Here is a 13161-nt window from a genome sequence, read left to right as displayed (position 1 = left end):
CACAGCAACGGATAGGGCAGGCGAAGGGCTACATGTTGGGCTGCATCTCAAGTTCACAGGTCCCACTATTAAGCCACAATACCGGCAAGAGTGGGCCCCCCCCTCCCAACAACTTTTACTTCTGAAAAGCCCTCATTAGCATGGCATACCTTAGCTAAGCACCACACTACCTCCAACAAAGCACAATCACTGCCTGCATGACACTCCGCTGCCACTTCTCCTGGGTTACATGCTCCCTCCCACCCCCCCCCGCGCACGACAGTGTCCACAGCGTACACCAAATTGTCCCTGCCCAGCCTTCAGCTGCCCTCATGCCACGCCACCCTCATGTCTATTTATAAGTGCGTCTGCCAGAGGAAAAGCAGGCACACACTGCAGAGGGTTGGCATGGCTAGGCAGCGACCCCCCAAAACAAGGGGCGGGCCGATAGTCCACAATGCTGTACAAAAGCAATGAGAAATCCAATCCTGTGCCACCTCCATCTGGAGCTGCACACGTGGGCATAGCAATGGGGAACCTATGTGCCACACACTATTCATTCTGTCAAGGTGTCTGCATGGCCCAGTCAGACCGCGCTTTTTTAGAAATAGTCACAGGCAGGTACAACTCCGCAATGGGAATTCCGTGTGCACCCACAGCATGGGTGGCTCCCTGGAACCCACCGGCGGTACATAAAAAAATCCCATTGCATTGCCCATCACAGCTGAGGTAATGTCGTGGTTAATGCAGGTGGGCTTCGGCCCACACTGCATGCCCCAGTCAGACTGGGGTTCTTTACAAGTGGACAGATGTAGGTTAAACTCCGTGTGCACCTACAGCATGGGTGGCTCCCTGGAACCCACCGGTGGTACATAAAAAAATCCCATTGCATTGCCCATCACAGCTGAGGTAATGTCGTGGTTAATACAGGTGGGCTTCGGCCCACACTGCATGCCCCAGTCTGACTGGGGTTCTTTACAAGTGGACAGATGTAGGTTAAACTCCGTGTGCACCTACAGCATGGGTGGCTCCCTTGAACCCACCGGTGGTACATAAAAAAATCCCATTGCATTGCCCATCACAGCTGAGGTAATGTCGTGGTTAATGCAGGTGGGCTTCGGCCCACACTGCATGCCCCAGTCAGACTGGGGTTCTTTACAAGTGGACAGATGTAGTAACAACTCCCTGTGGACCCACAGCATGGGTGGGTGCCAGGAAGCCACCGGCGGTACATAAATAAATACCATTGCATTGCCCATCACAGCTGAGGTAATGTCGTGGTTAATGCAGGTGGGCTTCGGCCCACACTGCATGCCCCAGTCAGACTGGGGTTCTTTAGAAGTGGAAACAGATGCATTTACAACTCCCTGTGGACCGACAGCATGGGTGGGTGCCAGGAAGCCACCGGCGGTACATAAAAAAATCCCATTGCCTTGCCCATCACAGCTGAGGTAGTAATGTCGTGCTTAATACAGGTGGGCTTCGGCCCACACTGCATGCCCCAGTTTGACTGGGGTTCTTTACAAGTGGACAGATGTAGGTTAAACTCTGTGTGCACCTACAGCATGGGTGGCTCCCTGGAACCCACCGGCGGTACATAAATATATCCCATTGCAGTTCCCTACTCAGCAGAGCTAACGTCAGATACAATACAGGTGGGCTTCGGCCCACACTGCATGCCCCAGTCAGACAGGTAATATGTACCTTAACAGTAACCTCGTTGGTGGTAATGTGGTGGTGACTGCGGACCTAGTAGCGCGGTTTTATGTAGTTGGTTTTCGGAATGTGGCCAGGATTAAGTGGGCCGTGGCGGGGGGATGGTGGTGGTGCTCTCTTGTTGTGTCGTTAAAGGTGAAATTCTTGGACTGCCACCAGACGGACCACTGCAAAGGTATTTGCCAAGAATGTTTTCATTGTTGGAGGAGGAGGGGGATGTTTTGGAGGCACTATGTGTCCTCTACACGTGTCCGTGGTTATATGCACCTTAACAGTAACAGCGTTGGTGGGAAATGGCCTCGCCGCCATCATGTCTTTGTGAAGCCTCTGTTTCCACACCCCAGTGACATACCATTAGCAGCGGTATAGGCAGAGCCCAGAATTATTAACATTTCAGCCGTAGCATTAGGGACAGGCCCCACTAACATATCACTAGCAGCAGTATAGGGGGAGCGCAGTCTTAGTTCCATTTCAGTAATAGTAGCACTCAAGACAGGCCCCAGTAACATTCCCATTGCAGCAGTTTAGGGAGATAACAGTCTCTTTCACATTTCAGTAGCTGCAGTATAGACAAGGCCCCAGTTACATTTATGTAGCTAAAGTGTAGGCCAACCCCACACACCTTTCTGTACCATGAGTGCAGGCGAAGAACATAGAAATTACTATGATTACACTGTAGGTGAGGGCCCAAAAAAATTGGTGTACCAACAGTACTAATGTACCTCAGAAAAAATTGGCCATGCCCAACCAAGATGGCAGGTGAAACCCATTAATCGCTTTGGTTAATGTGGTTTAAGTGGTAAAACTAGGCCTGGAGGCAGCCCAGTTTAACGAAAAATTGGTTCAAGTTAAAGTTTCAACGCTTTTAGGAGCATTAAAACGTATAAAAATGGTTTAGAAAAATTATATGAGTGAGCCTTGTGGCCCTAAGAAAAATTGCCCGTTCGGCGTGATTACGTGAGGTTTCAGGAGGAGGAGCAGGAGGAGGAGGAATATTATACACAGATTGATGAAGCAGAAATGTCCCCGTTTTGGATGGTGATTGAGAACGATGCTTCCATCCGCCGGTGCAGCCTACGTATTGCTTAGGCATCGCTGCTGTCCGCTGGTGGAGAAGAGAAGTCTGGGGAAATCCAGGCTTTGTTCATCTTGATGAGTGTAAGCCTGTCGGCACTGTCGGTTGACAGGCGGGTACGCTTATCTGTGATGATTCCCCCAGCCGCACTAAACACCCTCTCTGACAAGACGCTAGCCGCAGGACAAGCAAGCACCTCCAGGGCATACAGCGCGAGTTCAGGCCACGTGTCCAGCTTCGACACCCAGTAGTTGTAGGGGGCAGAGGCGTCACGGAGGACGGTCGTGCGATCGGCTGCGTACTCCCTCACCATCCTTTTACAGTGCTCCCGCCGACTCAGCCTTGACTGGGGAGCGGTGACACAGTCTTGCTGGGGAGCCATAAAGCTGTCCAGGGCCTTAAAAAGTGTTGCACTGCCTGTGCTGTACATGCTGCTCGATCTCCGCACCTCCCCTGCTACCTGGCCCTCGGAACTGCGCCTTCTGCCACTAGCGCCGTCGGATGGGAATTTTACCATCAGCTTGTCCGCCAGGGTCCTGTGGTATAGCAAAACTCTCGAACCCCTTTCCTCTTCGGGAATGAGAGTGGAAAGGTTCTCCTTATACCGTGGGTCGAGCAGTGTGTACACCCAGTAATCCGTAGTGGCCAGAATACGTGCAACGCGAGGGTCACGAGAAAGGCATCCTAACATGAAGTCAGCCATGTGTGCCAGGGTACCTGTACGCAACACATGGCTGTCTTCACTAGGAAGATCACTTTCAGGATCCTCCTCCTCCTCCTCCTCAGGCCATACATGCTGAAAGGATGACAAGCAAGCAGCATGGATACCGTCAGCAGTGGGCCAAGCTGTCTCTTCCCCCTCCTCCTCATCCTCCTCATGCTCCTCCTCCTCCTCCTCAACGCGCTGAGATATAGACAGGAGGGTGCTCTGACTATCCAGCGACATACTGTCTTCCCCCGCCTCCGTTTCCGAGCACAAAGCATCTGCCTTTATGCTTTTCAGGGAACTTCTCAAGAGGCATAGCAGAGGAATGGTGACGCTAATGATTGCAGCATCGCCGCTCATCACCTGGGTAGACTCCTCAAACTTTCCAAGGACCTGACAGATGTCTGCCAACCAGGCCCACTCTTCTGAAAATAATTGAGGAGGCTGACTCCCACTGCGCCGCCCATGTTGGAGTTGGTATTCCACTATAGCTCTACGCTGCTCATAGAGCCTGGCCAACATGTGGAGCGTAGAGTTCCACCGTGTGGGCACGTCGCACAGCAGTCGGTGCACTGGCAGATTAAACCGATGTTGCAGGGTGCGTAGGGTGGCAGCGTCCGTGTGGGACTTGCGGAAATGTGCGCAGAGCCGGCGCACCTTTACGAGCAGGTCTGACAAGCGTGGGTAGCTTTTCAGAAAGCGCTGAACCACCAAATTAAAGACGTGGGCCAGGCATGGCACGTGCGTGAGGCTGCCGAGCTGCAGAGCCGCCACCAGGTTACGCCCGTTGTCACACAAGACCATGCCCGGTTGGAGGCTCAGCGGCGCAAGCCAACGGTCGGTCTGCTCTGTTAGACCCCGCAGCAGTTCGTGGGCCGTGTGCCTCTTATCTCCTAAGCTGAGTAGTTTCAGCACGGCCTGCTGACGCTTGCCCACCGCTGTGCTGCCACGCCGCTTGACACCGACTGCTGGCGACGTCCTGCTGCTGCTGACACATCTAGATTGCGAGACAGAGGTTGCGGAGGAGGAGGAGAAGTGTGGTTTAGTGGAGGAAGCATACACCGCCGAAAATACCACCACCGAGCTGGGGCCCGCAATTCTGGGGGTGGGTAGGACGTGAGCGGTCCCAGGCTCTGACTCTGTCCCAGCCTCCACTAAATTCACCCAATGTGCCGTCAGGGAGATGTAGTGGCCCTGCCCGCCTGTGCTTGACCACGTGTCCGTTGTTAAGTGGACCTTGGCAGTAACCGCGTTGGTGAGGGCGCGTACAATGTTGCGGGAGACGTGGTCGTGCAGGGCTGGGATGGCACATCGGGAAAAGTAGTGGCGACTGGGAATTGAGTAGCGCGGGGCCGCCGCCGCCATCATACTTTTGAAGGACTCCGTTTCCACAACCCTATACGGCAGCATCTCAAGGCTGATAAATTTCGCTATGTGGACGGTTAACGCTTGAGCGTGCGGGTGCGTGGCGGCGTACTTGCGCTTGCGCTCAAAGACTTGCGCTAGCGACGGCTGGACGGTGCGGTGCGAGACATTGCTGGATGGGGCCGAGGACAGCGGAGGTGAGGGTGTGGGTGCAGGCCAGGAGACGGTAGTGCTTGTGTCCTCAGAGGGGGGTTGGATCTCAGTGGCAGGTTGGGGCACAGGGGGAGAGGCAGCGGTGCAAACCAGAGGCGGTGAACGGCCTTCGTCCCACCTTGTGGGGTGCTTGGCCATCATATGTCTGCGCATGCTGGTGGTGGTGAGGCTGTTGGTGGTGGCTCCCCGGCTGATCTTGGCGCGACAAAGGCTGCACACCACTGTTCGTCGGTCGTCAGGCGTCTCTGTGAAAAACTGCCAGACCTTAGAGCACCTCGGCCTCTGCAGGGTGGCATGGCGCGAGGGTGCGCTTTGGGAAACAGTTGGTGGATTATTCGGTCTGGCCCTGCCTCTACCCCTGGACAGCCCTGCTGCTGCCCTTGCCTCCCCCTCTGAAGACCTGTCCTGAGTAGGCGTTGCAAACCAGGTGGGGTCAGTCACCTCATCGTCCTGCTGCTCTTCCTCCGAATCCTCTGTGCGCTCCTCCCTCGGACTTACTGCCCTTACTACTACCTCACCGATAGACAACTGTGTCTCATCGTCATCGTCCTCCTTACCCACTGAAAGGTATTGAGACAGTTGCCGGAAGTCCCCAGCCTCATCCCCCGGACCCCGGGAACTTTCCAATGGTTGGGCATCAGTGACGATAAACTCCTCTGGTGGGAGAGGAACCACTGCTGCCCAATCTGAGCAGGGGCCCGAGAACAGTTCCTGGGAGTCTTCCCGCTCCTGAGCATGTGTCATTGTAGTGGAGTGAGGAGGCTGGGAGGAAGGAGGAGCAGCAGCCAGAGGATTCGGATTTGCAGCACTGGACGGCGCAGAACTGTGGGTGGATGATAGGTTGCTCGAAGCACTTTCTGCCATCCACGACAGGACCTGCTCACACTGCTCATTTTCTAATAAAGGTCTCCCGCGTGGACCCATTAATTGTGCGATGAATGTGGGAACGCCAGAAACGTGCCTCTCTCCTAATCGCGCAGCAGCCGGCTGCGATACACCTGGATCAGGAGCTCGGCCTGTGCCCACACCCTCACTTGGGCCTACGCGTCCTTGGCCGCGTCCACGTCCTCTAGGCCTACCCCTACCCCTCAGCATGCTGTATTACCAGTGATTTGATTTCCCAGCCAGGAAAGAAATTGGCGCAAGCCTGCAGGCCAAATAGAATTTTTGCCCTTTTTTTAAAAAGGAAAGGCCCACTGACTATATTCAATCAATAATGTGTTGTGGCCCTGCTGTGTGTCACAGAACTGCAGTGCTATTAACTGCAGCAGAGCGGTGATTTCCCAGCCAGGAAATAAATTGGTGCAAGCCTGCTGTTAAACTTAGCTGGCTGCGTATGATTTTTTTTACCTTCTCCAACCAGCACACACGTACCCAGAACGCTGAGGACTGTCAGAGGCAGGCCAAATAGAATTTTTTTGCCCTTTTTTTTAAAAGGAAAGGCCCACTGACTATATTCAATCAATAATGTGTTGTGGCCCTGCTGTGTGTCACAGAACTGCAGTGTTATTAACTGCAGCAGAGCGGTGATTTCCCAGCCAGGAAATAAATTGGCGCAAGCCTGCTGTTAAACTTAGCTGGCTGCATATGATTTTTTTTACCTTCTCCAACCAGCACACACGTACCCAGAATGCTGAGGACTGTCAGAGGCAGGCCAAATAGAATTTTTTTGCCCTTTTTTTTAAAAGGAAAGGCCCACTGACTATATTCAATCAATAATGTGTTGTGGCCCTGCTGTGTGTCACAGAACTGCAGTGTTATTAACTGCAGCAGAGCGGTGATTTCCCAGCCAGGAAATAAATTGGCGCAAGCCTGCAGGCCAAATAGAATTTTTGCCCTTTTTTTTTTAAAGGAAAGGCCCACTGCGTATATTCAATCAATAAAATATGTCTGCTGGTCCTGCCTACACAATTCTGTCCCTGGAGTATTACTGCAGAGCGCAATGCTCTGCACGGCCAATTTGGGAAAAAAAAAAATGTGCAACACTGCTAACAGCAGCCTCCACAGTACTGCACACTGTTAGATGTGGCCCTAAGAAGGACCGTTGGGGTTCTTGAAGCCTACACTAACTCCTAACACTCTCCCTGCCTAACCACCACTTCTGTCTCTGTAGTATTACTGCAGGGCGCAATTCTCTGCACGGCCAATTTGGGAAAAAAAAAAAAATGTGCAACACTGCTAACAGCAGCCTCCACACTACTGCACACTGTTAGATGTGGCCCTAAGAAGGACCGTTGGGGTTCTTGAAGCCTACACTAACTCCTAACGCTCTCCCTACAGCAGCTCCAACACTATAGCACTGTCCCTCAGCTATCTCACAAGGCATCTGAGGCGAGCCGCGGGAGGGGCCGACTTTTATACTCGGGTGACATCTGATCTCCCCAGCCACTCACAGCAGGGGGGTGGTATAGGGCTGGAACATCACAGGGGGAAGTTGTAATGCCTTCCCTGTCTTTCAATTGGCCAGAAAAGCGCGCTAACGTCTCAGAGAGAAAAGTGAAAGTAACCCGAACATCGCGTGGTGCTCGTTACGAGTAACGAGCATCCTGAACACCCTAATATTCGCCCCAAGCATCAAGCTCGGACGAGTACGTTCGCTCATCTCTAATCTTAATTTAACTTTTTTTTCTGTACCCAGAAGGGACAACAACTTGCCGTGCTTTGATCACTCCTGCAGTAAGATGTAACATTACATCATACTGCGATCGGGCAGGCAGTCTATTAAGCCACCCCATGGGCATGGCTTGATAGGCATTCTGCAATGACAGTCCAAAAGACCCCTGGCTAGCATGACCGTCACAAGGCACCCTGCAATCTCATCACAGGGGGCTGTACTGGATCTTGTTCAGGACATCATTCGGGAGATTTCTGACAGTGGCATTTAAAGGGTTAACAGCTCCGATGAGCTGCACGGCTTATCAGAGCTGTTGCCACTGAGTGTTGTCTCTAAGAAATAGCCAGCAGCCATGATGTATGGGGGGTGATCCCCCCTTGTAGACTCATAGACTGGTAGAGTTGGAAGAGACCTCCATGGTCATCGGGTCCAACTCCCTGCTCAGTGCAGGATTCACTAAATCATCCCAGACAGATATTTGTCCAGCCTTTGTCTGAACACTTCCATTGAAGAAGAACTCACCACCTCCCGTGGTAACCTGTTCCACTCATTGACCACCCTTACTGTAAGAAAGTTTTTTCTAATATCTGATTTGTGTCTTCTCCCTTTCAAATGAGAATAGGGCTGATCCCTCTGCACTGTGAAAACCCTTCAGATATTTCTGGACAGCTTTTAAGTCTCCTCTCAGCCTTCTTTTTTGCAAGCTAAACATTCCCAGATCCTTTTACCGTTTCTCATAGGATATCATTTGCAGACTGCTTGCCATCTTGGTAGCTCTTCTCTGAACTTGCTCCAGTTTATCTATGTCTTTTTTAAAGTGGGTGCCCAGAAATGGACACAGTATTCCAGATGAGGTCTGAATAAAGAAAAATAGAGGGGGATAATTACCTCACATGATCTAGACTCTACGCGTCTCTTAATACATCTCAGAATTGTGTTTGCCTTTTTGGCTGCTGCATCACATTGTTGACTCATGTTCAGTCTATGATTTATTAGTATACTCAAGTGCTGTTGATTAGCCCAATTCCTCCCATTCTGTATGTGCTTTCTTCATTTTTCTTCTCCAGATGTAGGACTTTGCATTTCTCCTTGTTAAATACCGTTCTGTTAGTCCCTGCCCTCTGTGCAAGCTTTTATAGATCTTTTTGAATGCTCCCCCTCTCTTCCCTAGTGTTAGCTATCCCTCCTCGCTTTGTGTCGTCTGAAAATTTGATCAGTTTCCAATCAATTCCCTACTCCAGATCATTTATAAAAATGTTGAACAACACTGGGCCTAGGCCAGAGCCTTGAGGTACCCCACTTGATACATTTTTCCACTTGGATGTGCAGTCATTTATGACCACTCTCTGAGTACGATCACTCAGCCAGTTATGGATCCACCTAACAGTTGCCTTGTCAATCCCATATCTGGTCATTTTTTCAATAAGTATGGTATGAGATACTTTGTCAAAAGCCTTACTAAGGTCAAGATAAACTATATCCACCACATTTCCCTGATCAACCCAGTCAGTGATACTGTCATAGAAGGAAATTAGAACAGTCTGGTATGACTTGTTTGTTACAAACCCATGCTGTCTCTGGTTAATTACTCCATTTTCATCCAAGTACTTGCATACATGCTGTTTAATAATTTGTTCAAAGATCATTTCCGGTATAGAAGTCAGGCTCACAGACCTAAAGTTTCCTGGATCCACCTTCTTCCCTTTTTGAAGATAGGGACATTTGCCCTTTTCCAATCTTCTGAGACTTCTCCTGTTCTCCAGAAATTTTCAAAGATTATGGTGAGTGGTTCAGCAATTACCTCCACTGCTCCCTTTAGTATCCTAGGATGTAATTCATCTGGACCTTGAGACTTAAATTCATTTAAGTTAGCTAAGTGTTCCCTCACCATCTCTCATCTTATAGATAGCCTGCATTCTTTTATTCCCCCAATAGCACAGGGAAGATCAGTTGATGCTTCATCTACTTTCTGAGAGAAAACAGATGCAAAATTGGAATTTTAAAGTTAGGCCTTTTCAACATCATTCTTAACCAATTCACCATTTTCATCTTGTAAGCATCTAATAGCATCTTTGACTTTTCTTTTGCTTTTGACATACCCCTAAAATCCTTTTTTTATTGCTTTTGCTCTCTGTTGCAAACCTCAATTCATTATTAGCTTTAGCTTTTCTGACACTTGCTCTACAGTTTCTGCAGACCGCGTTATATTCTTCTGTAAATATCCCCCCCCCCCTCCCCTTTCCATTTGCTAAACATATTTGTCTTCATTTTTAACATGCGTGCAAGTTCTGTGTTCATCCATCCTGGTTTCTTTATATGCTTCCCATTATTCCTTCTTTTAGAGATTGTTAACGATTGTGCTTTTAGAATATCATTTCACAATATTTCCCAACCTTCTTGGACATTTCCGTCCCTAAGAACATTCAGCCATTGGATTCTTCCTACCCTCTTTCTTAGTTCATTGAAATCTGCCTTTCTGAAATCCAACCTTGAGGTCTGAGTTTTCTTAAGTCTTCCTCCCCTTTTTATCCAAAATTCAAGGATAGCATGATCACTGCCTCCTAAGGTCCCAGCCACCCTTATTTCCTCAACCATTTCCTCCCTGTTGGAAAGAATTAGGTCTGAGATAGCAGATCTCCTTGTTTTCTCTTCGACCTTTTGGAAGATAAAGTTGTCAGCAAGAGTGGATAAGAATTTGTTGGATCCATTACTTTTACCTAAGAAAGATTCCCAACAAATGTCTGGATAGTTAAAATCTCCCATAATCACTGTCATGCTTTTTTGAGAGCTTGGCCATCTGATGTAGAAAGAGTTCATCAATATCTTCTACTTGTCTAGGTGGCCTATAGTAAATGCCTACAATAGTGTTCTTTCTGTTGTTCTCTCCTTGTATTCTTACCCAAACAGCTTCTACAAAACTACCATCCTCTGAAGCTTGAATCTCTGTGGAGATGAATGTTTTCCTAACAGACAGTGCAATACCTCCTCCCTTTTTTGTCTGTTTCTTATAAATAAGTTGTGTCCTTCAAGCCTTGTATTCCAATCATGTGTTTCATTCCACCATGTTTCCGTGATGCCTATCACATCATATTTCTCTTCCTGTGTTAGGAGTTCCAATTCTCCTTGTTTGTTTGCTCTGTGCATTTGTGTAAAAACATTTTAGTTTGTGATTGGTGTCTTTTGCTTCTCTACTTGCCATTTCAATTTTTTGTCTTTGTTCTTTCTTTTCACTTCTAATAGCAAGGTTCTCAAATGTATTAATTAGCTGTATATTTTTACCTGACCTTTCACTTTCCTTCCCATATTGTTCTAGTTTAAGGTTCTCCCTCGATCTCCCTTCATATATGTCCTGCAGTTGCAGGCCATCAAAAGGCATATCAGTGGTTGTTAAGGGGTTAAATTAATTCAAATCTCCAGATTCAGATGAATTACATCCTATGATACTAAAGAAAGCAGCAGAGGTAATTGCTGAACCACTCGCCATAATCTTTAAAAATTCATAGAGAACAGGAAAAGTCCCTGAAGATTGGAAAGAACAAATGTTGCCCCATCTTCAAAAAAGTGTATCCTTTAGTGTATCCTGCCAGATAATAGAACAGATAACTCTATCTTTTCTACCTAACTTTAGACTCCTGATGAAAGAATATTTATTTGCATCTTAGAAATGCATTGAGTCTTATTTAATGCGCTGGAATCCATTTGTGGATGTTACGCACAGTCAGCATCTATGTTGACTGGCTATCAATTTGGTTTTTCACTGAGAATTTAGATCAAGTCCGTGAATACATGGTGATATTCTGAATCTTTTATAACACATTGGAATCTATTTGCGAGTATTACACACAGTCAGTATCCATCTTTGGCTGGCACTCAGTTTGGTGTTCCACTGATGATTCAGAGTAAATCCATAGACACTAGGTATACAATAGGTGGGCTATGCTAAGTCAGTACTAAATCTGGCTAGTAATCAGATCACTCACCATAGATAGAGTCTTTGACATAATATTGGAACCCATTTATGAGCGTCATGTCTAGTTAGTATCCATTCGGCTGGCATTCACTTTGGGTCTCCATGGAGGTATAAGAAGGCCCATAAATATAGGGTGGTACATGCTGTGTCATTACTCATAGTAACATAGTATGTAAGGCTGAATGAAGACAATGTCCATCTAGTTCAGCCTGTTTATCCTCCTATGTTGTTGATCCAGAGGAAGGCAAAAAACTCCAAGATGCAGGAGCCAATTAGTCCTTTTGGGGGAAAATTCCTTCCCGACTCCCTAATGCAATCAGACTAATCCCTGGATCAACCTCTAATAGTTCCTACCTGCCTGTATACCCGGATTAACAATTGACCTAAGATTTATATCCTGTAATATTCTTCCGCTCTAGAAAGATATCAAGTCCCCTTTTAAACTCCTCTATGGATTTTGCCATGACCACATCCTCAGGCAGAGAGTTCCACAGTCTCACTGTTCTTACACTAAAGAACTCTTTTCTGTGTTGGCAATGAAACCTGCTTTCTTCTAGATGTAATGGATGCTCTCTCATTGTATTGTCACCTCATGTATTTATACATATTTTTTTGATCATCCCTTATCCCTCTTTCCAGGGTAAATAATCCCAATTTGAATAGCCTCTCTGGGTATTCCAGATCCTTCATTCCATGTATTAGTTTAGTTGCGCTTCTTAGAACCCCCTCAAGTACTGTAACATCTTTCCTGAGCACCAGTGACCAGAACTGTATGCAGTATTCCATGTGGGGCCTGACAAGTGCCTTATATAGTGGAAGAATAATGTTGTCGTCTCCCGCCCCTATACCTCTATTAATGCACCCCAAGACTCTATTAGCTTTTGCAGCAGCTGTCTGGCATTGGTTACTGCAGTTTAATCTACAATCCACTAATACCCCCAGGTCTTTTTCCATATCACTTTTCCCTAGCAGTACCCCAATTAGTGTATATTGGTGACATCCGTTTCTCCTGCCCATGTGCATAACCTTACATTTATCAACATTGAACTTCATTTGCCATTTTTCTGCCCAAGCCCCCAGCTTATCTAGGTCCGTATGTATCTGTACATTGTCCTCAGTTGCATTGATTATATTGTTTAATTTTGTGTCATCTGCAAATATTGATATTTTACTATGCAGCCCCTCTATCAGGTCATTGATAAATATATTGAACAGAAAGGGGCCTAATACTGAGCCCTGTGGCACTCCGCTAGCGACGGTGGCCCAATCAGAGTACGAACCATTTATTACCACCCTCTGCTTTCTATCTCTGAGCCAATTCTTTACCCAACTACACTAGTTTTCACCCAATCTGAGCTGTCTCATTTTATACATCAGCCTATTATGCGGCACGGTGTCAAATGCTTTAGAGAAGTCCAGATATATGAGATCAGTAGACTCTCCCAGGTCCAGCCTAGAGCTTACTTCATCGTAGAAGCTGATCAGATTGGTCTGACGCGATCAACCCTTCATGAATCCATGCT

This window comes from Eleutherodactylus coqui, chromosome 9 (genome assembly GCF_035609145.1).
Source record: "Eleutherodactylus coqui strain aEleCoq1 chromosome 9, aEleCoq1.hap1, whole genome shotgun sequence".
NCBI lineage: Eukaryota > Metazoa > Chordata > Amphibia > Anura > Eleutherodactylidae > Eleutherodactylus > Eleutherodactylus coqui.
The sequence above is the reverse complement of the archived record's forward strand: the minus strand, read 5'-3'. Positions refer to the sequence as shown.